This window comes from Castor canadensis, chromosome 2, assembly GCF_047511655.1.
Source record: "Castor canadensis chromosome 2, mCasCan1.hap1v2, whole genome shotgun sequence".
NCBI classification, from domain to species: Eukaryota; Metazoa; Chordata; class Mammalia; order Rodentia; family Castoridae; genus Castor; species Castor canadensis.
In genome coordinates, this window is record NC_133387.1 from 177338277 (window position 1) to 177364258 (window position 25982).

The 25982-nt window shown below is 35.5% G+C and overlaps 1 pseudogene; it reads left to right on the forward strand.

The window, feature by feature from the left end:
- The first annotated feature begins 24054 nt into the window (after positions 1–24054).
- LOC109678193 (olfactory receptor 8D2-like) lies at positions 24055–24965 on the forward strand (annotated as a pseudogene).
- The last annotated feature ends 1017 nt before the right edge of the window (positions 24966–25982 follow it).

Here is a 25982-nt window from a genome sequence, read left to right on the forward strand (position 1 = left end):
TTCTGACATGTAAAAAGTCAGATTATAAATATATGTATATATGGATAGATATATAAAGATGTGGAGGACAAAGAAATTGCATGAAAATTTTCAAAGATTTTTTTCTTTTCCTTTTTTTTGAGAAAGCAGGAAGGATTTTTTGATATTCATTTTTAATTTCAGAATAGTTTTTAATGGCTATAAATTTTTTGCAAGATTATTGCAGAAGTTTTCATATACGTGGCACCCTGTTTTCCCTGTTGGTAACATTACAATGGCACACTCGTCAAAGTAAAGAACCATTAGTGGCACATTATTATTACCTACAGCTCATACTTTATTTAGATTTTCATAGTTTTTTACCCATTGTCCTTTTGTTCCTTCAGAGTTGGATATAGGATTAATATTAGTTCTCAGTGTTTTAGGCTCCTGTAGACTGACACAGTGTCTCAGTTTTTCCCGTTTCTGCTGTGGTAATTTTGAGGACAGTGTTTACTGTTTTATAGCATATAGTGCTTAATATTTTATAGCTAGATCTGGTTGGTCTATTTAATCATGATTAGGTTGAGGTTATGCTTTTTTGAAAGGCGACCGTAGAATTAAGGTACAGTTCACGTCACATTGTGTCACAGGTCATTATCTGCAACCCACTTCAGGGGTGGGTGATTGTGGTCCACTTATTTGAGATAATAGCTGCGTAAATTTGGAATTATTTTATATTGTATATTTTTCTGTTATCTCTTGTTTTCATCATGTATTGAAATAAGAGTGATATATCATATTCATTTTGTATTTTGGGTCATGTTCTCATTCTAGTGTATTTATCTTGTCACTCAATTTAATATTTAATATTTGGATCCATCTGAAGTACTCCCACCATTGTATTTTAACATTTCCTTTTTTCCTGGCACTAAAATGTGATACACATATCTTGTACATTCCTTGCATAAACTTAATATCAGTTATTTCTACAAGGAGTCTTGTTACTTTTATTGGAGAATGGCGTTAGAACCCCAGCATACCCATGGGAGCTGGGTCTGCTCACTGCCACTTGGGAGTGTCATTGCTTCTAGATGTTTCAGCAGAATGAACTAGGAGATGCATGTGCAGGTTATAAATCTTATGTATAACAGATTTTTAATTATGCATGCATAATAAATTTATATAAATGTGCATTTATGTAAGTGTGAAATAAATTTGTGCATATTGGTTCATATTGATGTCCTCCATTGCTACTATATAACCTTACATTTCAGAAAACCTGGTTGCCATTATCTACTGCTCATTTATTTATTTCTTCATTCCTAGTATACTATTGCAGTGGATTCAGAATTTTCAGCCTATAGCCTTATGGGAAACAACTCTATCAATAACTTTATCAACCACAGTACAGTTCTTTTGATGGTAAATCCTGAAATCTCTTCTATTTCCAAAGTTAATTAGGTCAGGATTTTCATTCCCAACCCCTTCTATGAGGTTGTAATATGAAGTGTGTTGAAAATAATAAAGACGGTATACATATGCATATGAAGACAGCATAATTAAACCCACCAAACTCTGTTGAAAAAGAGGGAGAGGAGGAAAAGAAATATAATGGAGGGTTGAACTTATTCAATACATGGAATTCTAACAAATAAATGCCCTTAAATTTTTAATGTATGATAATTCAAAAATTTAAAAAAGTAATAAAGATATACATAAGAAGCAATTTTATACAATAATTACAAATAGTTAACTCTTTTTCAAGACTAAAGTATAGGACTGAAATCACGGCTTCAAATATTTCAAAGATTATTTTCAGATGGGAAGTTGTTGTCATAAAGACCTCCTAGAACCTTATCTGGTAGGTTTTCATTTCTAATGATTATTACTCTTCCAAAACAAGAGAATATGATACACAAGGGAACTAAAAAGAGTGCCAGGAAAAAGGTAAAAAGAAAATTTAATTGCTTTTACATCCCAACAGTTCGTCGCTCATGAGAAGAAATCTTGAGTGTACTTCCTTTTGTGTATTTTTGTAACATCACTTATATATCAAAATTTAACATAAACATAACATCGTTCTGGTAAGTGCCTTGGGAAGCTATGAGGACAACTGTGGCATTTGATAGATAATATGTATGAGAGCTTCTCAGAACTTGAGACCTAAATTCTGATCTCCTAGGTGAAAGAGCTCAGGAGTTCTTATTTGAACTGCTACCATCAACATCAACAGCTGTTTCACTCAGAGGGCACTTGGTCTGTAGCTCACATATAACCAGGATTGAAGCTTCCAGGTAAAGAAATGTGAGTAGCAGAATTCTATTTGTCCTAGAACCTTTCAACCTCAGAATGCTGGAGGACCTTCATGACACCTAATCCCCAGACATTATAGACATTTCCTAAAGTTACCCGGAAAAAATTATTCATATTTTGCTGTCACACATCAGAAGATTGAAAATTATCTTTGTCATCTTTCAACATCTATTTCTTCCAGGCATTTTTAATAGTAGAGGGATTTTGAAGTCAACACAAAATGTATCTCATTAGTTGTACTTCTGTCCTTTGAGGTAACATAAAATAAGTCCAATATTGATTAGTGCCATTAGTTATGTAGATACTAGGTATATATTAATTTTACATAAATTTTCAACTTTCTTGAATAATTGCAATTTATAACTCACCATCATAAAATGTAGCCCCCAAATTAAATGTAATTCTCCAATATAATTTATCTTGTATGCTTATCACTTCTCTCATTTTAGGTACTCTTATAATGAGTCCTTTGAAATGATTGGTATGTTTTGATGTTTCTCTTTGCACTCACATTTTTGAACATGATAAATTGTAATGTCAGTGATCCTTAAAGTTTGGAACTCATTCAGACAGAGTTATCTTATTTTTATTCATTCTTCCAGACTCTGCATTCTCTTTAAAAGCCTTCATGGAACTCATTATGGACTAGTAGCATAAGACTGTGTCCTGTAGGACCTATCTAATTATTATGTGTATACCATTGTGTAGTCTGCCTCTCTTACCTCTACTAGGTTATAGCAATCTGAGGAGCAAAGACTCTGTATCATTTATTTCTATGCTGGACACACACACAGAGTAAATTAATTTATAGTCAGACCACATTCACAGCACAAAAATATTCTTGAATCATTATCATCATATAAGTATTCATTATTTTCTATTCAACAATAATACTTTTTAAGTTATTTATATAATGCTTTTTTAAGACACAATAAAATGTAAAGTCTTATGGAATAAGTCCAGAATTCTCACTTTATGACTTGTTTTAGGTATTATCTGTGTTCACATAACAATGAGACACTGTTCTCTATTTTCAGATACATAACATAGGTATTTCATGGACATAATAGGCCTACAAGAGGTTTAGCAAAGACGTTATCAATATAACCAAGGACTGGCTCATTCATTTACTCTATTGATCTAGTATAGATAAATTGAAACAAAGAGTCTAGGTGTATTTTTGCAATATAATGAAGGTTCTGAGTCATCACTACTTTTGAAAGAACACAATTACATTCTTCTCCAAAGTAAATGTTGCCATTTGAAATAACATGGGTTAACCTGGAGGACAATATGCTAGGTGAAATAAGCAAGTGACAAAGAATGGATACTACATGACCCATTTATATAAGGTATCAATAGCAGTTAAGATTATTGTTTACTTACTGTTGTTTTATAATATACCAACAATACAATAATGATTATCATGGGCTAGAAGGGAGATAAACAGGGAGTAGTTGTTCAATGGGTACAGATATTCAACTATAGTAGATGAACTATAATGTAGATATTATAAAGATGTTCTTTAAAATATAGTGACTGTAGTCAACAATATGGTATTGTTCACCTAGGTTCAACAAAGTAGATGTAATATTAAGTATATTGAACACACACACACACTCAAAAGAAAAGCAAATTAACAAAAACACAAAAAGGCATAAGAAACTAGGGAGGTTTAGACATATCTATTGCTTTGATTGTGGTGGTAGTTTCATGACTGATCAAATTGTACACCCTGAATATGTGCAGTTCATTGTACATCAATACTTCGCCAATAAAACTGTTGCTTCAAGAAACAAAACTTTTTCTCTTAAATCATTTTGGCTTTTTTGTATGATGCATTCCTCTCTAAGATACAGCAGACAAAGGGAGACTAAGGCAAGTAATGAAGAACAGGTAATTTTAAAGCTTCATTGACCTCTGTCCTTCCACTGTCATTATACCAAAAATGCTGGTTAGTTTTGGCAAGAACAAGAACATCATCTCCTACACTGAATGCATCACTCAATTCTACTTCTTCCTTGTTTTTGTTATATCATAATGTCACATGTTGACTGCAATGGCCTATGTCTGGCCTATGATCTCTCGGGCAAGATTCTCTACTTAAGACCTTATGAATATTGGTAGTACCTCATACATACAATTTAAGGCCTGGAAATTAGTGTAAGTATATACACAGAATAACCTATGTTATGTGATAAAGCTGTGTTAATTAAACCTGCCAGCCACCATAGCCTCTTCCTAAGGACTGCCCAGGTTTTTCCAGCCTTTCCCTTATAAATTAATTGGTCTTTAAACAAAGAGGTCAATGCTTCCAAGTTACCTGGCAGGATCCAACCACTTTTTCTCTTGTGGTACTTCCACTTCCACTTTCTTCCCTTTCTCTTAATAAAGTTTTGCTTTTTGGTATTTTGTATTGTTATGCTGGGGGGGTCACATTGTGGCATTTACAAAAGTTCTTACAATGTATCAGATATATCCTACTTGAATTCACCATCTCCCTCATTCTCCTTTATCCACCCAAATTCCATTCCTGGAATTGTTTCAACAGATCTCATTTTTCCATTTGCATATATATGTATGGAGTATTTGAACCATATTCACCCTCCTACAACCTTTCCCCACATCCTCCCCACTCCTTTGGTACCAACCTCCTAGAGAGGACTTGTTCTGCCCTCCATTTTTTAAAAGAAAAAAATGATATTTTTGTTTATTTGAGATAGCTACACAGGGAGCTTTCTTGTAACATTTCCATTTATATATGTATGATAACCCAAATTGGTTGATCTCTTCTATTTTTCTTCCCTCTACCTTAGTTCCCTTCTTACAATGGTTTCAGCAGGCTTAAAAATTCTACATTAATTCTTGTATAGAGTGTATATCACCATATTCACCCCTTAAATTCTTTCTTTTACTTTTCCTTTCTCATATACGACCTTACCTTAGTGTGACCTGATTTTCATAATATTGCTGTATTTGTATTGGATTTATATTCCACATATGAGAGAAAACATGTGACTTTTGGCTTTCTGAACCTGGCTAAATTCACTTAAGATGATGTTCTCTGGTTCTATTTACCTGCAAATGCCAAAATTTCATTCCTCTTTGTGACTGAATAAAATTCCATTTTATATAAATACCATTTTTAAAAATCCATTTATCAATAGTGGGGTAACTTGGTTAATTTCATAGCTTAGTTATTATGAATAATGCTGTATTAAACATGGATGTGCAGGTGCGCTTATTGTTACCTGACTTACACTCTTTTTGGTATATCCCTAGGAGTGGAATTGCTGGATCATATGGCGGTTCTATTTTAGTTTTTTGAGGAGCCTCCATACTCTTTTCCATAGTCATACTAATTTACATTCCCACCAGTAGTGTAAGAGAGTTTCTTTACCTCTATATCCTTGCCAACATTTGTTATTCTTTATTTTCTTAGTAGCCATTCTAACAAGAGTGAGGTAGACTCTTGAGGTGATTTTAATTTGCATTTCCTTATGACAAGGATTGTTGAGCATTTATTCATGTGTTTTTGGACTGTTGGACTTCTTCCTTTGAACAGTTTTATTGAGCTTATTTGCCCATTTCTTCATTGAGTCATTGATTTTGGGGGAGGTTTAGTTTTTTTTGAGTTCCCTGCATATTCTGGTATTACTTCTTTGTCAGATATACAGCTGGCAAAGATATTCTCCCATTCTGTAGGCATCCTCTTCAATTTTTACCATTCTTTTGTTGTGCAGTGTTTTAATTTCATGTAGTCCCATTTGTCAATTTTTTCTCTTAGCTGTTGAGCTATTTGAGTTCTATTTCAGAAGTCATTGCATATGCTTATTAATTCCAGTGTATTCCCTGCTCTTTCCTGCACTAGCTTCAAAGTTTCAGGTCTTATATCAAGATCTTTAATCCATGTGGAGTTGATATTTGTACAGGCTGAAAGACAGGGGTCCAGTTTCAATTTTCTGCATGCAGATATCCAGTTTTCCTAGCAACATTTATTGAAGAGGCTGTCCTTTCTCCAGTGTATGTTTTTGGTGCCTTTGTCAAAAATCAAGCAAGAGTAGCTGCATCAGCACATTCTTCTACTCCCTAGATTCTTGGGTTTGATCACTTGATCATATATCAGAATACATGAAAGTTGTCACCGTGATTGCTTTTCTTTTTTTCTTGCTGTCTGAATACAATAATTCCTCAATCTTGTACTCAATTCCTGATGTTCTTTGTTCTTCTGATCTAATCCATTGGTAAGTCATACTTTCTGCTGAGTTTTTGAATTTCATTTACTGAGGTTTTCATTTCTAAGAGTACTATCTTTTTTCAAAATCTCAATTTCCTTGCTGAATTTCTCAGTCAACCATTGAATTAACTTCCTTACTTCACTCATCTCTTCATTTGAATCTTCTTTGTGGTCATAAAGCTAGTCTTTTAGATTCTGTATCCAGCATTTCAATACCTTTAGATTTGGTTATTGAGAAATTATAAATTTTTTAGAAGAGTCATGTTTTCTTACTTTTTCATATTTCTTACATTTCTAAGTTGCAATTTGTGTATCTGCTGGGATGGAAACCTATTTCACTTTTATATTGTGTCTTCTTAGTAGCACCCTTCTCTTAAGGTCTGAGTCCTAACTACCACTCAGAGGAGAGAATGCAGACAACAGTAGCAACAACAATTCAGAAAACAAACCAGATATTTAAACAATAATTGAAAGCATCAAATATAGCCCCAAAAAGGATAGAAAAGAGAAGAGCTAGGATACTTATAGAATAAACCAAGAAATTAAAGATTATTAAAGACAAAGTATTAATAAGTAATAAAATAGGGCAGATAGGGAAAGAAAAATGAAAGATGCAGGACAGAAAAGAGAGGGAATGTAAATGGGATAAAGGTGTAAAGAGCTAACAGTGAAATATAACACAATAAAACAAATACAGAGCAAGTAAAAAAAAAGGGGGGGCAGTCAATATTTCTTCCTTCTGTGGGACTTAGCCCATATTGATTCTTGGGGTGTTTGCTCATTTAGCCAGTGGACAAAGGATGGCCTTTGGGGTTTGCAGATATAAAAACACAAGGGCTTCTGGTATCCATAGCTGAAATGTTTGACCGTATGACTTCTCTTGAAATAAATTCCTACCATGGCACAGTGAACATACCAGTGAGAAAGCAAAAAAATGCAGGGGATCGCTTCTCTGGCACTGCTCAAACTGCAGATCTCCCATCTTAAACTGTATTTTGGCAAAGTGTCAAGTTGGGCTCCTATGCAGTTCACTGAGGCTTTCCTTTGCTCTTTTCCTGAAAGTCTTGCTTGGAGTGTATGGGAGGGAGAGGGAGGTATCTGCCTTTCCTACTATTTTGCCTAGTTCCCTGTGTTAGGATCCATATTTTTGTTTTATTTGGGTTTTTTTTTCAAATATAAAATTCATCTGATCTCTGTTACTAATTACTGTTGCACTGTTGTGTCTTTCTATACTACCTACCTCTCCCTATAGCTATACAAGTGATGTTTTATTTCAGAATTGTGGAGACATGGGAAAGTCCTGGTATTGTATATTGCTTGTTTTCAAATGTTAAATTGAGCTCTCATTGCAGAGATAAACCTCACTTGGTAATTGTGTATCACATCTTTTAGGTATTGCTTGATTCAATTTGCTATTACTTTTAAGGATCTTCACCTCTAAATCCATAAGGCATATAGACCTATAACATTCTTTTATTTTTTGAAATATCCTTGTCTTGTTTTGGATCTGGATAATGCTACTTTCATAAATCCAATGCTACTTTCAAAAATTCTTTAATTTACTAGTTCCTTAAAAATTTATACAAATACTTTATATCACTACTTCATTGAATGATTGAAAGAATATAGAAAACCTTTTAGGGTAGAGTATTTATTTGCTATGTTTCTAGTTACAAATTCAAATTGTTTAGAATCTAGCCATAGAATTCATCAATTTATTTTTGTCATTTGTACATTGTGTCAGTATGGAAAATTGAAGAAGTAATAGTAATAGTTATCATTAACTGTTACTGTAGAAGATGGATGAGAGTTACCTAAACAGAGATGGTCTTAATTTTCCTTTTTTTTTTTTCAGTACTGCTATTTGAACTCAGAGGCTTCACTTTGAGCCACTTGATCAGTGCTTTTTTGTGATGGGATTTTTCAAAATAGGGTTTTGTGAACTATTTACCCAAGCTGGTTTCAAACCATGATTCTCCTGATCACTGCCTCCTGAGTAGCTAGGATTATAAGTGTGAGCCACCAGTGCCCAGCTTCAGTTTTCTTAAACTAATCAACTTAACACTCTGTGGATTCTACATGCTCACTCCATACTTTGACTGTGAGATATAAGACAGAGTTATTATAACTTTGGGAAATAAGGTATAAATATTCTCCAATCTCCACTGCTTTTCTGAACAATGTCTGATATGCCCCTCTCCTGAGGAGTTGCATGTGTGTGGAGGGAGGCATGGGGTGTGAGAATGTGTGTCATGAGATAGAGCAAAAAAAATGCTGTAGTCAAAGAACGAGATCACCAGGACTGATCCACAGAAAAGTTATGTGTTGGAACTAGCAGAAACGAGGCGAAAATATTTATTATGAGTGTGTTCAATAAACCAGAGGGAAAATGGAAACTTTAATAGACAAATCCATAAGTAAATCTCAAAAATATGAGTGAATAATTCATTTTGAGTCTCAGGATTAATGTCTTTCTTAATATCAAAAAAAGTGGCATCTATTGTTTCTTTCAAAGCAGCATTGCTTTGCAGATCTTCTCTACTTTCTTCTAGAAAATCTGTCAAATTAAAAATAAAGGTTTCCAATCTGCCATCCCTGTCCCTTAAATGGTTGGTTTTTCATTTTTTAAGTTCTTTTCTTTCTCATTACTGCATTCTAAGTTATCTCTTAGGACTCATTTTTTTTTCTATATTCACTAATTTCTCAGTGAATATATTTCTCAGTGATTGTCTTTAACTATGTCTAGTGTAGAATTTAACCCAAATACTAGTTTATTTTTAATCATAGTAACCATATTTTCATCACCAAATATGTTATTTTTATTTATTATACATTAATAATAGCAGGGGATTTCATTGTGATAATTCTACAGGCATACTATTGGAACTTATTTCTTCTAGGTCATATTTCATTTTTTTTCTTTTCTCAGTGGAGTTTTTCTCTTTATATATGTTTAATGTTTACTAACATGCTTACTTTGCAATTTTGTTCACAATAAATAAAATAAAATTCTAAAATGTATTCACACAACCCCATAAAATCAAGGAAGAGTCAAAGGGAATAGAAATAGAATGAACGCACACAGAACCAACAATAAAATGACAAGCTCAATCTCTGTCACCCTACAAATTACTTGAATGGCAATTGGTCTAAATTCATCAGAGCTAAGAAAAAGGAAAACAACACAACTGTATACTGTATACAGGACATTCATTTAAAATAAAGTGACATAATCAGTGAAGGTAAAGGAATGAAAAATAAATACTATATACACATTAATTTACAATATAGCAATGGATATATTAATATAAAATAGAATAAAACCCAGAGCAATAAGGACAAACAAGAATATAGTAATAAAGCTTATCTGGTTTGTTAAGGATGAAACAAACCATTTAATTACATATAACATGACTATGAAGAAAACTTATAGAATCTATATAATAAGGTACTATATATGGTAATTTTGTGTAAGTTGTACAATACTTGAACAGTATTAAAAATCTATTCTTTTGAATACATTTTCAATGAACAATAGGAAATTAAAAATTTTGAATATCATTTACAAAAACAACAAACATATTAAATCCTTAGTAACAAATCTGATAAAATATGTGTATGATTATTATAAGTAAAAGTACAAAAGCTTGTTGAGAGAATGAAAGATAACTTAAACTCTCTTCCTGCATCAGAAGACTCAATATTATTAAAAGATGTCCATTTTCCTCAGAATTATTTGTGGATTCAATGTTTTCTCAATCAAACTCCCAATAGCCATTTTGTAAAAATCAATAAACTGAAATTAAAATTCATAAGGAAATTCAAAAGGCCTAGAAGAGAAAAAATACAAAATTTGTTGAAGGATTTTCATTATAGAATTCAAAGCGTATTATGGAGTTATAGTTAGCAAGACACTGTGGTACTGGTATCAAGATACAACCCACATAGGGTTGGTCAACTGATCTCAACAAAGGTTCATATTGGGCAATCTGATGATACAACACAAACAAGAGGGGAGAATTCCAAGATGGCAGCTAGAGGTAGGAAGCAGAAAGCGACCCTCCTATAGTGAAATCTTGGAGAGACGCTGGAGACACACTTTGCAGGCATAATCACCGAGAAAAGGCATAACTTTGACTCCTCCACATCTCCAGCCGGCGCAGAGAATCTCCACTTCACGTTAAACGGAGAACCGAGGAGGCCCCTGGGCTGCCAGTGGCCGGCGCCCATACGGCTTGGGAAGACGCGGACCAGGTGAGCTTCGCGGTACTGCGGTTCCCCCACAGACAAGCCTGGGCCAGAGCAGCATAGCCCCCTGGACAGACTGACCTCCACCCGGGAAAAAAAGAGAAACTGAGTACTAAGCAATAAGAACAGTTAAGACACACTGGAAAGAGGGTGGGGCGCCCTGAGCGCTGAAGATTGGGGGAAGGGAATCCTTCCCGGGACTGTAAATAAACGAGCCGGACGGGCTGGAGAGGCTCTGGCAGGAGCGGGGCGCGCCAGCAACCAGGAGCGGGGACGCTTGTGAGAGGAGGGAAGACCCACTTCCCACGTGAACTGTAAATAAACACGCAGGCCTGACAACGCGGGGCAGTGTCACCTTTCCCAGTGCTTGGAAAGGGAAAAGCCTGTAGCAGAGGCCCCCCTCCCCTGCACAGGAGAACTCTGAGCAAACAAAGCCTGTGGGACCAGGTGAGTGCTAAGCTCACCCCAGAGATCTGCATAAATAACGCCGCCAGCTACAGGCTGAGAGCAGCAGGCAGGCAAGCCACAGTTGCAGATACCACTCTCAGAACTGCCTCCAGACGCTTTTTTTTCTTTTTCTCCCTACCTTTGATGAGAGAACAACCGAATTACACCTGCAAGCCGAAAAACTTACTGAAACTGTATTGCATTTGAACTGGGGACACTTGGTGGGGCTTTTTTTTTTTTTCTTCTGTGTGTGTGTGAGTGTAGTTTTGTTCTACTTTATGCATCCCCTTTGATGAGACAACTACAGAACAACATCTGAGGCACCAACTCCAGGACTGGAGATTGAGACGGACATCCAAATTATTAAGACTGAAATTGCATTGCATATAAACGTGGAAGTTTTTTGGTTTTTTGTTTTTTTTAATTTTCTATTTTCGATTTTATTTTAATTCATTTTTATAAATAGATATTACTTTCATATACTTATTTTTTATTTTTTTATCTTTGATTTTCAATCCTCTCTCTGTCACTCTATTGTCTGTTCAGCTTACTGTCGATTAGTACACTAACACTCCCTGTTTATACCTTTGAAACTCTCTTGTCTGATACCTTGTTCTGCTTTCTCCCTCTTGTCTGTATATTTGTTTTCCCCTTTTCTTTAACTTCTTGCTTTCCATCTCAGCTCACTCTTCCATTCTCAATATTACCATTGTTATTATTACAAGCTAGAAAATACTTAATTACACACAGTACAGGGACAGTAACAACACCAAGGACAATGACAGGAAGACAGAAAAAACAAGGAAACCAGTTTCCCCACAGCAAAAAATTAGTACAGGAACCAGAGGGGAATGAAGAGAACAGAAACTCAGAGCCAGACTCCAACAAAATGAAGATAAACTATGCCAAAGGACCCAATGAAGCCTACAAGAATAATTTAAAAGAAGACATACTACAAGTACTCAATGAGAATTTTATAGAGATGATACTGGATAGGGTCAACCAAAATGTACAGGAGACACTCAAGAAATTCCAAGACAATAAAAATAGAGAATTTGAAAAAGCAAAAGAAGAAATAAAGGAAACCATAGAAGCACTGTATAAACACCAAAATGAAAGAGAGAACACAATGAATAAATGGATAAATGAACTCAGGACAAAAATAGACAACAATAAAGAAGAAAACAGCCAGGATATGGAAAACCTCAGAAAAAAGAATGAAACAGAACTGCAAAACAAAACGGAAGGCCAATCCAGCAGAATAGAACAAACAGAAGACAGAATCTCAGAACTTGAAGATGAAATGGTAATTAAAGGAAAAACTGAAGAACTACTAATTAAACAACTCAAGACCTGTGAAAAGAAAATGCAAGAACTCACCGACTCCATCAAAAGACCAAACTTGAGAATCATGGGCATCGAAGAAGGAGAAGAGGTGCAAGCGAAGGGAATGCGTAATATATTCAACAAAATAATAACGGAAAATTTCCCAAATCTAGAGAAAGATATTCCCATACAAAAGCAAGAGGCCTCCAGGACACCAAACAGACCAGATCAAAATAGAACTACCCCACGACATATCATCATTAAAACAACAAGTTCAGAAACTAAGGAAAGAATATTGAAGGCTGCAAGAGAGAAAAAACAAGTAACATACAAAGGTAAACCCATCAAAATCACAGCAGACTTCTCAACAGAAACATTAAAAGCAAGAAGAGCGTGGGGTGAGATCTTCCGGGCACTGAATGAAAATAACTTCAACCCCAGGATACTCTACCCAGCAAAGCTATCATTCAAAATAGATGGAGCAATAAAAGTCTTCCATGATAAGCAGAAACTAAAACAATATGTGACCACAAAGCCACCATTACAAAAGATTCTGCAAGGGATCCTGCACACAGAAAGTGACACCCAACTTAACCATGAAAAGGCAGGCAGCACCAAACCACAGGATAAGAAAAAGCAAGACAGTAGAGAGTAACATCAAGTTAGGTACACACAATCAAACCTTCAAACAACTAAGATAACTAAATGGCAGGAATCACCACATACCTATCAGTACTAACACTTAATGTTAATGGACTTAATTCACCCATCAAAAGACACCGTTTGACAAAATGGATTAAAAAAGAAGATCCAACAATTTGTTGCTTACAGGAGACTCATCTCACCGACAGAAATAAGCATATGCTTAGGATGAAAGGCTGGAAGAAGATTTACCAAGCCAATGGCCCCTGAAAACAAGCAGGAGTAGCAATACTTATCTCTGACAAAGTAGACTTCAAACCTACATTGATCAAACGAGATAAAGAAGGACATTCCATACTAATAAAAGGGGAAATAGACCAAAAGGAAATAATAATCATCAATCTGTACGCACCCAATGTCAACGCACCCAATTTCATCAAACATACCCTGAAAGACCTAAAAGCATATATAAACGCCAACACAGTGGTTGTGGGAGACTTTAACACTCCATTATCATCAATAGATAGGTCATCCAAACAAAAACTCAATAAAGAAATCCAAGATCTAAAATATGCAATAGATCAAGTGGACCTAGTAGATGTCTACAGAACATTTCATCCAACCTCTACACAATATACATTCTTCTCAGCAGCCCATGGAACCTTCTCCAAAATAGATCATATCCTAGGACACAAAGCAAGCCTCAGCAAATATAAGAAAATAGAAATAATACCAGGCATACTATCTGACCACAATGCAGTAAAAGTAGAACTCAACAACAAAAGTAAAGACAAAAAACATGCAAACAGCTGGAAACTAAATAACTCATTACTTAATGAAGAATGGATCATCGATGCAATAAAAGAGGAAATTAAAAAGTTCCTGGAAGTCAATGAAAATGAAAACACAACCTACCGGAACCTATGGGACACAGCTAAGGCAGTCTTGAGAGGAAAGTTTATAGCCATGAGTGCATATATTAAAAAGATTGAAAGATCCCAAATCAATGACCTAATGATACATCTCAAACTCCTAGAAAAACAAGAACAAGCAAATCCCAAAACAAATAGAAGGAGAGAAATAATAAAAATAAGAGCTGAAATCAACGAAATAGAAACCAAAAAAACCATACAAAGAATTAATGAAACAAAAAGTTGGTTCTTTGAAAAAATAAACAAGATCGATAGACTCCTGGCAAACCTGACTAAAATGAGGAGAGAAAAAACCCAAATTAGTAGAATCAGGAATGCAAAAGGGGAGATAACAACAAACACCATGGAAGTCCAGGAAATCATCAGAGACTACTTTGAGAACCTATATTCAAATAAATTTGAAAATCTAAAAGAAATGGACAGATTTCTAGATACATATGATCATCCAAAACTGAACCAAGAGGAAATTAATCACCTGAATAGACCTATAACACAAAATGAAATTGAAGCAGCAATCAAGAGTCTCCCCAAAAAGAAAAGTCCAGGACCTGATGGATTCTCTGCTGAATTCTATCAGACCTTTAAAGAAGAACTGATACCAACCCTCCTTAAACTGTTCCATGAAATAGAAAGGGAAGGAAAACTGCCAAACACATTTTATGAAGCCACTATTACACTTATCCCCAAACCAGGCAAAGACACCTCCAAAAAGGAGAACTATAGGCCAATCTCCTTAATGAACATTGATGCAAAAATCCTCAACAAAATAATGGCAAATCGAATTCAGCAACACATCAAAAAGATTATTCACCACGACCAGGTAGGCTTCATCCCAGGGATGCAGGGGTGGTTCAACATACGAAAATCAATAAACGTAATAAACCACATTAACAGAAGCAAAGACAAAAACCACTTGATCATCTCAATAGATGCAGAAAAAGCCTTTGATAAGATCCAACATCATTTCATGATAAAAGCTCTAAGAAAACTAGGAATAGAAGGAAAGTTCCTCAACATTATAAAAGCTATATATGACAAACCTACAGCCAGCATTATACTTAACAGAGAAAAATTAAAACCATTCCCTCTAAAATCAGGAACCAGACAAGGATGCCCACTAGCTCCACTCCTATTCAACATAGTACTGGAATTCCTAGCCAGAGCAATTAGGCAAGAAGAAGGAATAAAAGGGATACAAATAGGTAAAGAAACTGTCAAAATATCCCTATTTGCAGACGACATGATCCTATACCTTAAAGACCCAAAAAACTCTACTAAGAAGCTTCTAGACATCATCAATAGCTATAGCAAGGTAGCAGGATATAAAATCAACATAGAAAAATCATTAGCATTTCTATACACTAACAATGAGCAAACGGAAAAAGAATGTATGAAAACAATTCCATTTACAATAGCCTCAAAAAAAATCAAATACCTAGGTGTAAACCTAACAAAAGATGTGAAAGACCTCTACAAGGAAAACTATACACTTCTGAAGAAAGAGATTGAGGAAGACTATAGAAAGTGGAGAGATCTCCCATGCTCATGGATTGGTAGAATCAACATAGTAAAAATGTCTATACTCCCAAAAGTAATCTACATGTTTAATGCAATTCCCATCAAAATTCCAATGACATTCATCAAAGAGATTGAAAAATCTACTGTTAAATTTATATGGAAACACAAGAGGCCACGAATAGCCAAGGCAATACTCAGTCAAAAGAACAATGCAGGAGGTATCACAATACCTGACTTCAAACTATATTACAAAGCAATAATAATAAAAACAGCATGGTACTGGCACAAAAACAGACATGAAGACCAGTGGAACAGAATAGAGGATCCAGGTATGAAGCCACACAACTATAAGCAACTTATCTTTGACAAAGGAGCTAAAAATATACGATGGAGAAATAGCAGCCTCTTCAACAAAAACTGCTGGGAAAACTGGTTAGCAGTCTGCAAAAAACTGAAACTAGATCCATGTATATCACCTTATACCAAGATTAACTCAAAATGGATCAAGGATCTGAATATCAGACCCCAAACTCTTAAGTTGATACAAGAAAGAGTAGGAAATACTCTGGAGTTAGTAGGTATAGGTAAGCACTTTCTCAATGAAACCCCAGCAGCACAGCAACTAAGAGATAGCATAGATAAATGGGACCTCATAAAACTAAAAAGCTTCTGTTCATCAAAAGAAATGGTCTCTAAACTGAAGAGAACACCCACAGAGTGGGAGAAAATATTTGCCAATTATACATCAGACAAAGGACTGATAACCAGAATATACAGGGAAGTTAAAAAACTAAATTCTCCCAAAACTAATGAACCAATAAAGAAATGGGCAGGTGAACTAAACAGAACTTTCTCAAAAGAAGAAATTCAAATGGCCAGAAAACACATGAAAAAATGCTCACCATCTCTAGCAATAAAGGAAATGCAAATTAAAACCACACTAAGATTCCACCTCACCCCTGTTAGAATAGCCATCATCAGCAACACCACCAACAACAGGTGTTGGCGAGGATGCGGGGAAAAAGGAACCCTCTTACACTGTTGGTGGGAATGTAGACTAGTAAAACCACTCTGGAAAAAAATTTGGAGGCTACTTAAAAAGCTGGACATCGATCTACCATTTGATCCAGCAATACCACTCTTGGGGATATACCCAAAAGACTGTTACTCCAGAGGCACCTGCACATCCATGTTTATTGCGGCACTATTCACAATAGCCAAGTTATGGAAACAGCCAAGATGCCCCAGCACTGACGAATGGATTAAGAAAATGTGGTATCTATACACAATGGAATTTTATGCAGCCATGAAGAAGAACGAAATGTTATCATTCGCTGGTAAATGGATGGAATTGGAGAACATCATTCTGAGTGAGGTTAGCCTGGCTCAAAAGACCAAAAATCGTATGTTCTCCCTCATATGTGGACATTAGATCAAGGGCAAACACAACAAGGGAATTGGACTTTGAACACATGATAAAAGCGAGAGCACACAAGGGAGGGGTGAGGATAGGTAAGACACCTAAAAAACTAGCTAGCATTTGTTGCCCTTAATGCAGAGAAACTAAAGCAGATACCTTAAAGCAACTGAGGCTAATAGGAAAAGGAGACCAGGAACTAGAGAAAAGGTTAGATTAAAAAGAATTAACCTAGAAGGTAACACCCACGCACAGGAAATCAATGTGAGTCAATGCCCTGTATAGCTATCCTTATCTCAACCAGCAAAACCCCTTGTTCCTTCCTATTATTGCTTATACTCTCTCTACAACAAAATTAGAGATAAGGGCAAAATAGTTTCTGCTGGGTATTGAGGGGGGGAGCGGGAGGGGGTGGAGTGGGTGGTAAGGGAGGGGGTGGGGGCAGGGGGGAGAAATAAACCAAGCCTTGTATGCACATATGAATAATAAAAGAAAAATGAAAAAATAAATAAATAAATAAACCACACAGAGGAACAAACTAGACCATAAAAAAAAAAAAAAAAACAACACAAACAAGAGTGTGTGTGAACCTCAAAGTAATTTTACTGAATAAAAAGTCAAGTAAATAGTATGCATTTTACTTTTCTCTCAGTATGTAATTAGTGCAAACTAATCTGTAGTGATGAATATAGATTCACGATTGCCTAGGTTGGGATGCAAGAAGATTGAGAAGAAAGGATTAGAAGAGTGCATGAAAAAAATTGGGAGAATGGATTTGTCCAATTTTTTTTAATTTAGCTTGTAACTTCATAGGTAAATTTACATACATCAAATTTATCTAAAATTGTACACTCAAGTTGTACATGCCTGTAACCTTCACTATTTTGGAGGCTGAGGTCAAGAGGATGGCAGTTTGAGGTCCATCTCTGAAGGCAGTTTTCAAGACCCCATCTCAACCAATAGCTGGCTGAGGTGACACAAACCTATCAACCCAAGATACACAGGAGGCTGAGATCAGGAGGATCACATTCCAGGCTGGACTGGACAAAAAGCAAGACCTTATCTCTAAAATTACCAGAGCAAAAAGGGTTTGGAGGCATGGCTCAAGCAACAGAGTACCTGCCTTGTAAATGTGAAGCCCTGAGTTCAAACTCAAGTAACACCAAAAAAAAAAAAAAACCACATAAATTAAAATAAAATTAAATTATGCACTTAAAATGTGCTACCATCATGTGTTAAACAATGATAGAGCTGCTAAAATTTTGGTACAGAAATAAAAAGACAATTCACAATAATTTACAAGCCAGAAAAAGTCATGTGTTTGAAATTAGGTCTGAGCTAAAGAATTGTATGAATATATACTTTCTATAGACATACACCATTCTGAGACAATTCCTTGAAGACCAGATTATATTATTTGAAATTATAGAAAGGAAATTGATCACTCATTTTTTTTTCACATATAGTACTTCAAAATGGCAAATGGCATGAAAAAATTTTTAAATGCTTCTGTGTTTAGAGGTAATGAAATGAGTTTGTGGTAATTTATAGAAAAATTTAAATGCTAAAGAAAATATTATTTAGTTTTGATTAAGCAATTTAATTTTAACATAGTATCAAAGGTTTGATATTTATCATCAAAATACTCAGTATCACTAACACTCATGGGGAAATGTTTCATCTTCTGTTTTAAACACTTCAGAGATTACTAGAAATGTTTCTGTATTTCCAGCAAACATGAATTTTGTGATTGTTTCTTCCCATTAGGCTCCAACAACTGAGACCACAAACCCTAAGGGGAACACTGGCTCATTATCATCTCCTCAGGTCCAACTGGATCCAAATAAAATTTTCCTTTAGTAAAAGAAGACTGGGGGTCCAAAGTATTACATTTTTTTTGCCCTAAAATTGTTACTCTTTGTCAATATTCCTTAAACTTTTGTACAGAATCAGCTCCACTCTTTTTCCAGGATCTGAAAGACTCCGAGCTCATCTGGTAATCTCGTGTGTGTGTGTGTGTGTGTGTGTGTGTGTGTGTGTGTTCACATACATGCACTGCCTGAAACTACAAATAAAGACAAATAAAACCAGTGGAAATTTCCCTGATGATAATATTCAGGGAAGTCAGTTAGACCTTTATTTGGTGAGGTATTGTAGTGGAAACTGAACTTTGGAAGGTAATTAAGCATTCCTCTTGTATTTGCCAATGGAGCTTCTGTTTTATTTCTGATCAATAAATTTGGCAAGCAGGCAGTGTCTGCTTCATGGTAAATAGGCACAAAGAGTGCAGTGCATAGGTACCACTCTGTTTCCACTTGTTCTGTACCTGTCTTGATCTCAAACTCTTGTTTCTGTTCCCTATTACAAGATCACTTAAATTAAAATCTTTCATTGCCATTGAACTTTGAACTCTACAGAGCATTCTCATATGTATTAAATAACATAATATTAAAGAGCTTAGTCAGGTCCTTTTACTGATATTAGCATACTTAGTCAACATCTCTGAGTAAGAAATCAATCTGTGCATAAAACCTCAACCTACTGCCTCCCAACCCACCTTATAAGCTACAATATTCAGGGTCAAAAATTATTCCCATCTCTTTTTTATGCTTTTCCTACAGTGAATTAATGAGAATGCCTAAAGCAGGTCTTAAAAATGTAAGCAAGTCACTCCTGACATTGTCTATGACTCTTTTACTCCAGATAATTTTTCTCCCTGTTCTTTTCTCCCATGTTTGTAATTCTGGTACAATAAACACTTTTTCATCTAAAATTGTCAAGAAGAAAGAGTTCAAATCATATTTTCTAATGGCACAGTTCACACAGGAAAATATTTTTAATATTTATCAGGAATGCATTAAGTGGGAACATGCTAGTACTTCAAACTTGCCCTCATTTACAATGCTCATTATTTAAATTTATCCAATAAAAGAAGAAAATGTGGAGAACGTGGTGGCAAAGAAAGCAAAACAGAAAACTGAAAGAAAATGTTAGACAATTTTGTGTCTCTGGATGTATTTCTTTACTCAGTTTTGTGAAAAAGAAAGTAAGAATCAGGAATAGTGCAGAAGCTAATGTTCAGGCAGAATCTGAAGAAAGAGTGAAGAGAGAACAAGTAGGCACAGAGTCTCTACTCTGTCACAAATTCTATGATAAATGCTTCAAGTTCATTGCAATAGATGATCAATTAGACTTCTACTGTGACATATAGCAGAAGTGGGCAGAAACTCAAGAGGATAAAGAAGTAAAGAGTTAGAAAAAGAACAGAGAATAAGCTCTAAAACACCCTTACTAGCCAGCATAAGGTTTAGTAATAACAGTGAAAATGTCAATGCCAAATATTTGCGATAGCTTCACATGTATCAACCTCTGTCTTTGCACACATCACACCTGGTTGATCTCATCCAGTTTCATGATTTTAAATTCCATGAATATACTGATGACTCAGGAAATCTTGTCCACCCAGACCTCCCTCCTGATCTCCAGACTTGCATACCCAATTTCCAACTCAATGTATCTGCCCAGTCTCATAATAGGCATCAAACTTAATATGTGCAAAGAAGAAAATACTTCCCCAAACTGCTCCTCTAATGGCATCACTGACATCTCAAACCTGTATCCTTGATGTCAAACTTGGTGCTAAACTCAAACATCCACATTAAATAGGTGCCAGCCATCAACCCACGATGAATCTGACTTCTTTGACCATCTCTAATATTACCAGTCTGGCCCAACCATGTTTGTCAACTATAACACATATGTAACCTCAAGAATATACTTCTAAGTGACCCCTTACTGAATACTCTTGACAGAGTAACCAGAGCTAGAGTGGTCAGAACATACAATAGTCTACCTTCTGCAAACTCTCCCATTGCACCCCACTGCATGTAGAATTAGATTGAAAATTTTCCCAGAACATCTTTTGGCATCCAGTTTCACCATTGTCATTCCCTCCCTCACTCTTCTCTAGGCATGGGGCTGGTTTCCTGACTGTCCCTCAAAAGTGCCAGCTGCCTCTCTCTTCAAGCAATTGAAATTTTTTTCTTTTTAAAAATATTTAAATGTTTTTATTTTAAATTTTATTTTAGTGGACAAATTCTAATTGTACAATTTATGGGATGTGATATGGTGCCATAAGTTTTTAATTATTTTTCTAATTATTATTATTCTTTTAATTCTACAAAATTATGGGGTACAGTGTGATAGTTTGATATATGTATACATTACTAATGATCAAATCAGAGTAGTTAACATTCCACCTCCTTAACTATTTTTGAATTTTTGATTTGCATAATTTTAATAACACAATAATTGTATGCATTTATGATGTACAGTATGAGATCTCAATACATATATGCAATGTGGATTGGTAAAATCAAGGTAAGTAATGTTTTTATCTTCTTATCATTTCTTTGCATTTGAAGTTTTCAATGTCCTCTTTTGTATTTATTCATGTGTAATTACTGTGAACTATAGTCACCCCACTGCAATTGGAATGCTAGAGTTTATTTCTTCTAACTATGCTTTTTTCTTTCTTTCTTTCCTTTTATTATTCATTAATTCACATATGCATACATTGTTTGGGTCATTTCTCCCACTTATCCCTCTCCCTTGCCCTCTCACCCTTCCCCCCTTGCTTCCAGGCAGAACTTGTTCTGCCCTTATCTCTGATTTTGTTGAAGAGAAGACATAAGCATAATAAGGTAGACAAAGTGTTTTTCAAGCAATTGAATTTGATGTTCCCTCTTTTGAAACAGTCTTTCCTGCAGCTATTTCCATGGCTGCCTCCTTCAATTTGTTCAGAACATGGCTCAAATATCACCTCTTCAGAGTCCTCTCTCAACTTCCCTCCCTAGTTACAAACCTGTGCCCTTCAGTTGCCCTGTTTTATGTATAATATTTACCACTTTTTGACTAAATTCTACATTTGTTTGTTGGTTTTATTTATCTCTCTTATTATAATGTGGGCTTTGGGAAAACAGAAACTTGACTCACACAATTTGTACCTTTAGGACAGAGGACTGACTCCCAATAGAGACTTAGATGAATAAATGAACTAGCTGTTACAAAAGTGGCAAGGGATAGAAATTATTTTTCTCTTATAGATGAATAAACTGGAGTTTATGCAGGGAAAAGAACCTCTAGGAGGTGACCATGCTTGAAAATGAATTCAGTTCCATGTGACTTTAAAACCTGAGCTTTTAATCACCACACTAAAGCACAACTTTAGCATAATAAATTATACCATAGCTGCTTTCAAAGAGTTAAAAGCGGCTTTGGGAGAGGAAGAAGTCAAAGCAAAAGAATTTGCACAGAAAAGAAAGGTTACTTGGAAAATAAAACTTTTTAAACAGTTTGAGATAAAGTGGAGTATTATCTTATAATAGAAATGGGAATAAGCACAGAAATAACAAAATTACAGAGAAAAGAGGGAAATCTGTGAAATTCTGGTAAGCCTGGTTTGAGCAGACAGAACTATGTTTGGAAATGTTAGTGAGTTTACCACATAATATCTGAATGTTATTTTTCATAGACATTCTGTGTACTTGTTACAATGTTTCACTGACACCCACATCTTCTTGGTACACTCAATCATGCTTCATTTAAATCATTGTAACCAGAAGACTATTTTCTTGGTGTTTTACTTCTCTTCAAAGAGGAAATATTTTTATTTCACAACATGCTTTAAAACTGAAGGGTTGAAGGAAAAGTTTGCATTCTCAGTTGCTTTGTTGTTGTTTTATAACAAGTTGTATTACGGGAACTGAAGGGTGTTCCTATAATTTCTGTACATGTGAGAGTGCACCTGCATTTCTTACATTTCTGTTTCTTTTGTCTTAAGGATATTAAAGTGACAATCCAATTTTACATAAAATGAGGCCAAAATTATTTCAATGCTTATCAAAAACTACTTAAAAACTATTAGAAGCAGTGGTTTAGAAATAATAATAACATAATAACTAAAGCTGAGCAGAAAATACCTTGCTGTGTTCAGATTTAGAACCCCCCCCAAAAAAGGCTGTTTTATAAGGCACTGTTTTTAAATAAAGAAACAAGTCCTAGTTATCACACTTACTACATGACCTTGGAAAATTTACAAAAATACATGTATGAAATTGTAAAATAATATTACCTTCAAGCTTTGTGACTTAGAGCAAGAACTTAATCTCTTCATCTCTTTCTCTGTTTCTCTCAATCTCTAAGGAGGTAATGACTCTCTCTCCTAGGGATTGTTTTGAAAATTTAATCAAGTCTCAGGTTATGCCTGACACATGAAAAGTCTCAGTAACTCTGAGCAAACTTTTGATATTACTTTCCTTTCTTTTTCCTAAGTTTCCTTTGGTCATGACAATAGCTCCCTGCTAGCATCACCTCTTTCCCACCCTCTCCATGATTGCTCCATTCCCCTCACATTTCCTGATGCAGAAGCAGAACCAATGAAATGTAAACTCAAGACCAGTGACTCCAAAGAATGATGGAAAGCTTGGAAAAGAACAAAACCAATTGTTAGAGTCAGGGGCTAAATCAACTAAATAAAGACAGTGAAATTAGAAGGGATATTTAAGTATCATCAATAAGGGAGGAGTCAAATTTAAAGGTATCAGAGAAAAACAAAACTTGTCGCAGACAGAAAACTGTAAATAAGCAGAGACTGTACAGATACATTCTAAAGATAACTGAATAACAGCAGAGTACATTTCTTTTATAGGAAAAACTAGAGCTCCACTTGTAGAGTCAAAATGAGTTTCACCTCTAAATGTGCACATGGAAATAATAAAAACCAAAGTCAAATAAATTTCAACTGTAAATGTAACAAACTAAAGCCAAATGAAGTATCACTATCTTGATAAGAATTTAATGAAAATCAGATTTTATTCTGTTAAGAATCTAAAAATTCTGGTTCAGTTGCAAATTATGTCTTTCCTCAGATCTCTAATCACTAAAATCATCAGATGACAATGTTTGTCTAAAGGGAAATTCTCCCTTGAATTACTGAACCTATCACAGGAAGAATGGACACAGGAAATCATTCTTCAGGAACAGTCTTTGTCCTTGTGGGGTTAACAGACCAGCCAGGACTCCAGCTCCCACTCTTCTTCCTGTTTATATTATCTATGTAGTCTCCTTGATGGGAAATTTGGGATTGGTCCTTTTAATCAAGATCAGCTCTCAGCTTCACACTTCTATGTATTACTTTCTCAGAAACTTGTCCTTCATAGATCTTTGCTACTCCTCTGTCATAATCCCCAAGATGTTGGTGAACTTTGTATCAGAGGAGAATTTCACATCTTTTCCTGAGTGCATGACCCAGCTCTTTTTCTTCTGCTTCTTTGGTATTGATGACTCCTACATGCTGACAGCCATGGCGTATGATCGTTATGTTGCCATCTGCAGCCCCTTGCTCTACAATGTCACCATGTCCCACAGAGTATGTTTGCTACTGGTCACCAGTATTTATGCAGTGAGGGCCTTTGGGGCCTTGGTTCACACCAGCTGCATATCTACTTGTTCTTTCTGTAGAGTTAATGTCATTCACCATTACTTCTGTGACATCCTCCCTCTTCTGAATACATCTTGCTCAAGAGACTATACCAAGGAGCTCTTGGTGATGATTCTGGTTAGAGTCAACGTATTTGCATGTGCCTTAGTCATCTTTATCTCTTATGCCTGCATCCTTGTCAGCATCCTGCATATATGCACGGCTGATGGCAGGTCCAAAGCATTTAGTACCTCCAGCTCCCGTCTTGCAACTGTTGGGGTCTTCTATGGCTCCATTGTCTTCACGTATTTTAAAACATCTACCAGTGATACAACCCAGGAGAAGGTGGCCTGTGTGTTTTATATCACAGTGATCCCCATGCTTAATCTTCTTATCTATAGCCTTAGAACCAATGATGTTAAATTACCCCCCAAAAATTTCTGAATGGTGGGATACTCTGTATGTGAAAAATGATGCATTAACAGAGGCATGTTGCCTGGTGTTAGAATGACAAACTTTAACCTCTAGTGTTTTTATTATATACCCAAGGTAAACAGATAAAAGTAATGGGCACCACATGAATAGCTCCTCTGGCTGCAGGAATCATGCTGCAAGCCAGTGGGGGTGCCATGTATCTCTTGTGATTTTTAGGATAGGCATTGCTGTGGCAGTGTGGATCCCATCCTGTCAGTAATAAGTGGAAGAATTTCCCCAAACCTTTAGGCAAGATTGTGCCTTTGTTATTTTTTACCCACTTCCTCCTTTGACTTTTACTTTTAAACCTTAAATGTTAATATTGTAGGTTGCAGGCAAGACAGGTGATGAGTATTTTAGGATGAAGTGTGATGATGTGTAATCACACATCAAATGATACAACTTATGTGAAATAAGGAAGTGTGTGTGTGTGTGTGTGTGTGTGTGTGTGCACGCACACGTGCACATGTGCAGTGTAGTGTGGGGAAAGAGACCAGTGAAGCCAAAATGTTAACTGGAAAATCCATATAAGAATACATGGATGATCAGTGTTCTATTTTTACCACTTTCCTCTAGGTCATCATTGTTCATAGAGTAGGAAACAATCCCCTGTCTGCTTGTAGGCTATTAATCAGGGAGATAAACTAAGAAACTATTACACAAATCCAGTCAAAGTTGAAAGTAACGTGGACCAGTATGAATATAGCAAAGGCATTGAGAAGAGGCAGAATTCTGGATATATCTTGAGGATCAAGACTTAACATTTACTGATATAGTTGTTGTCGACTGCAAGCAAGGAGCATAATGAAAAATCATGCCAATATGTGTTTGCCTTAGCAACTAGAGTGATGGAGTTTCAAAAGATAAGGAATATTGTGGGAGAAGTCAGTTTGGGTGAATATACATTAAATCTATGTTGATGGTTATGTCTTCCTTACCACAAGAATTCCATTTTAGAAACAACATGTGCTATGTATTTTATTTGTA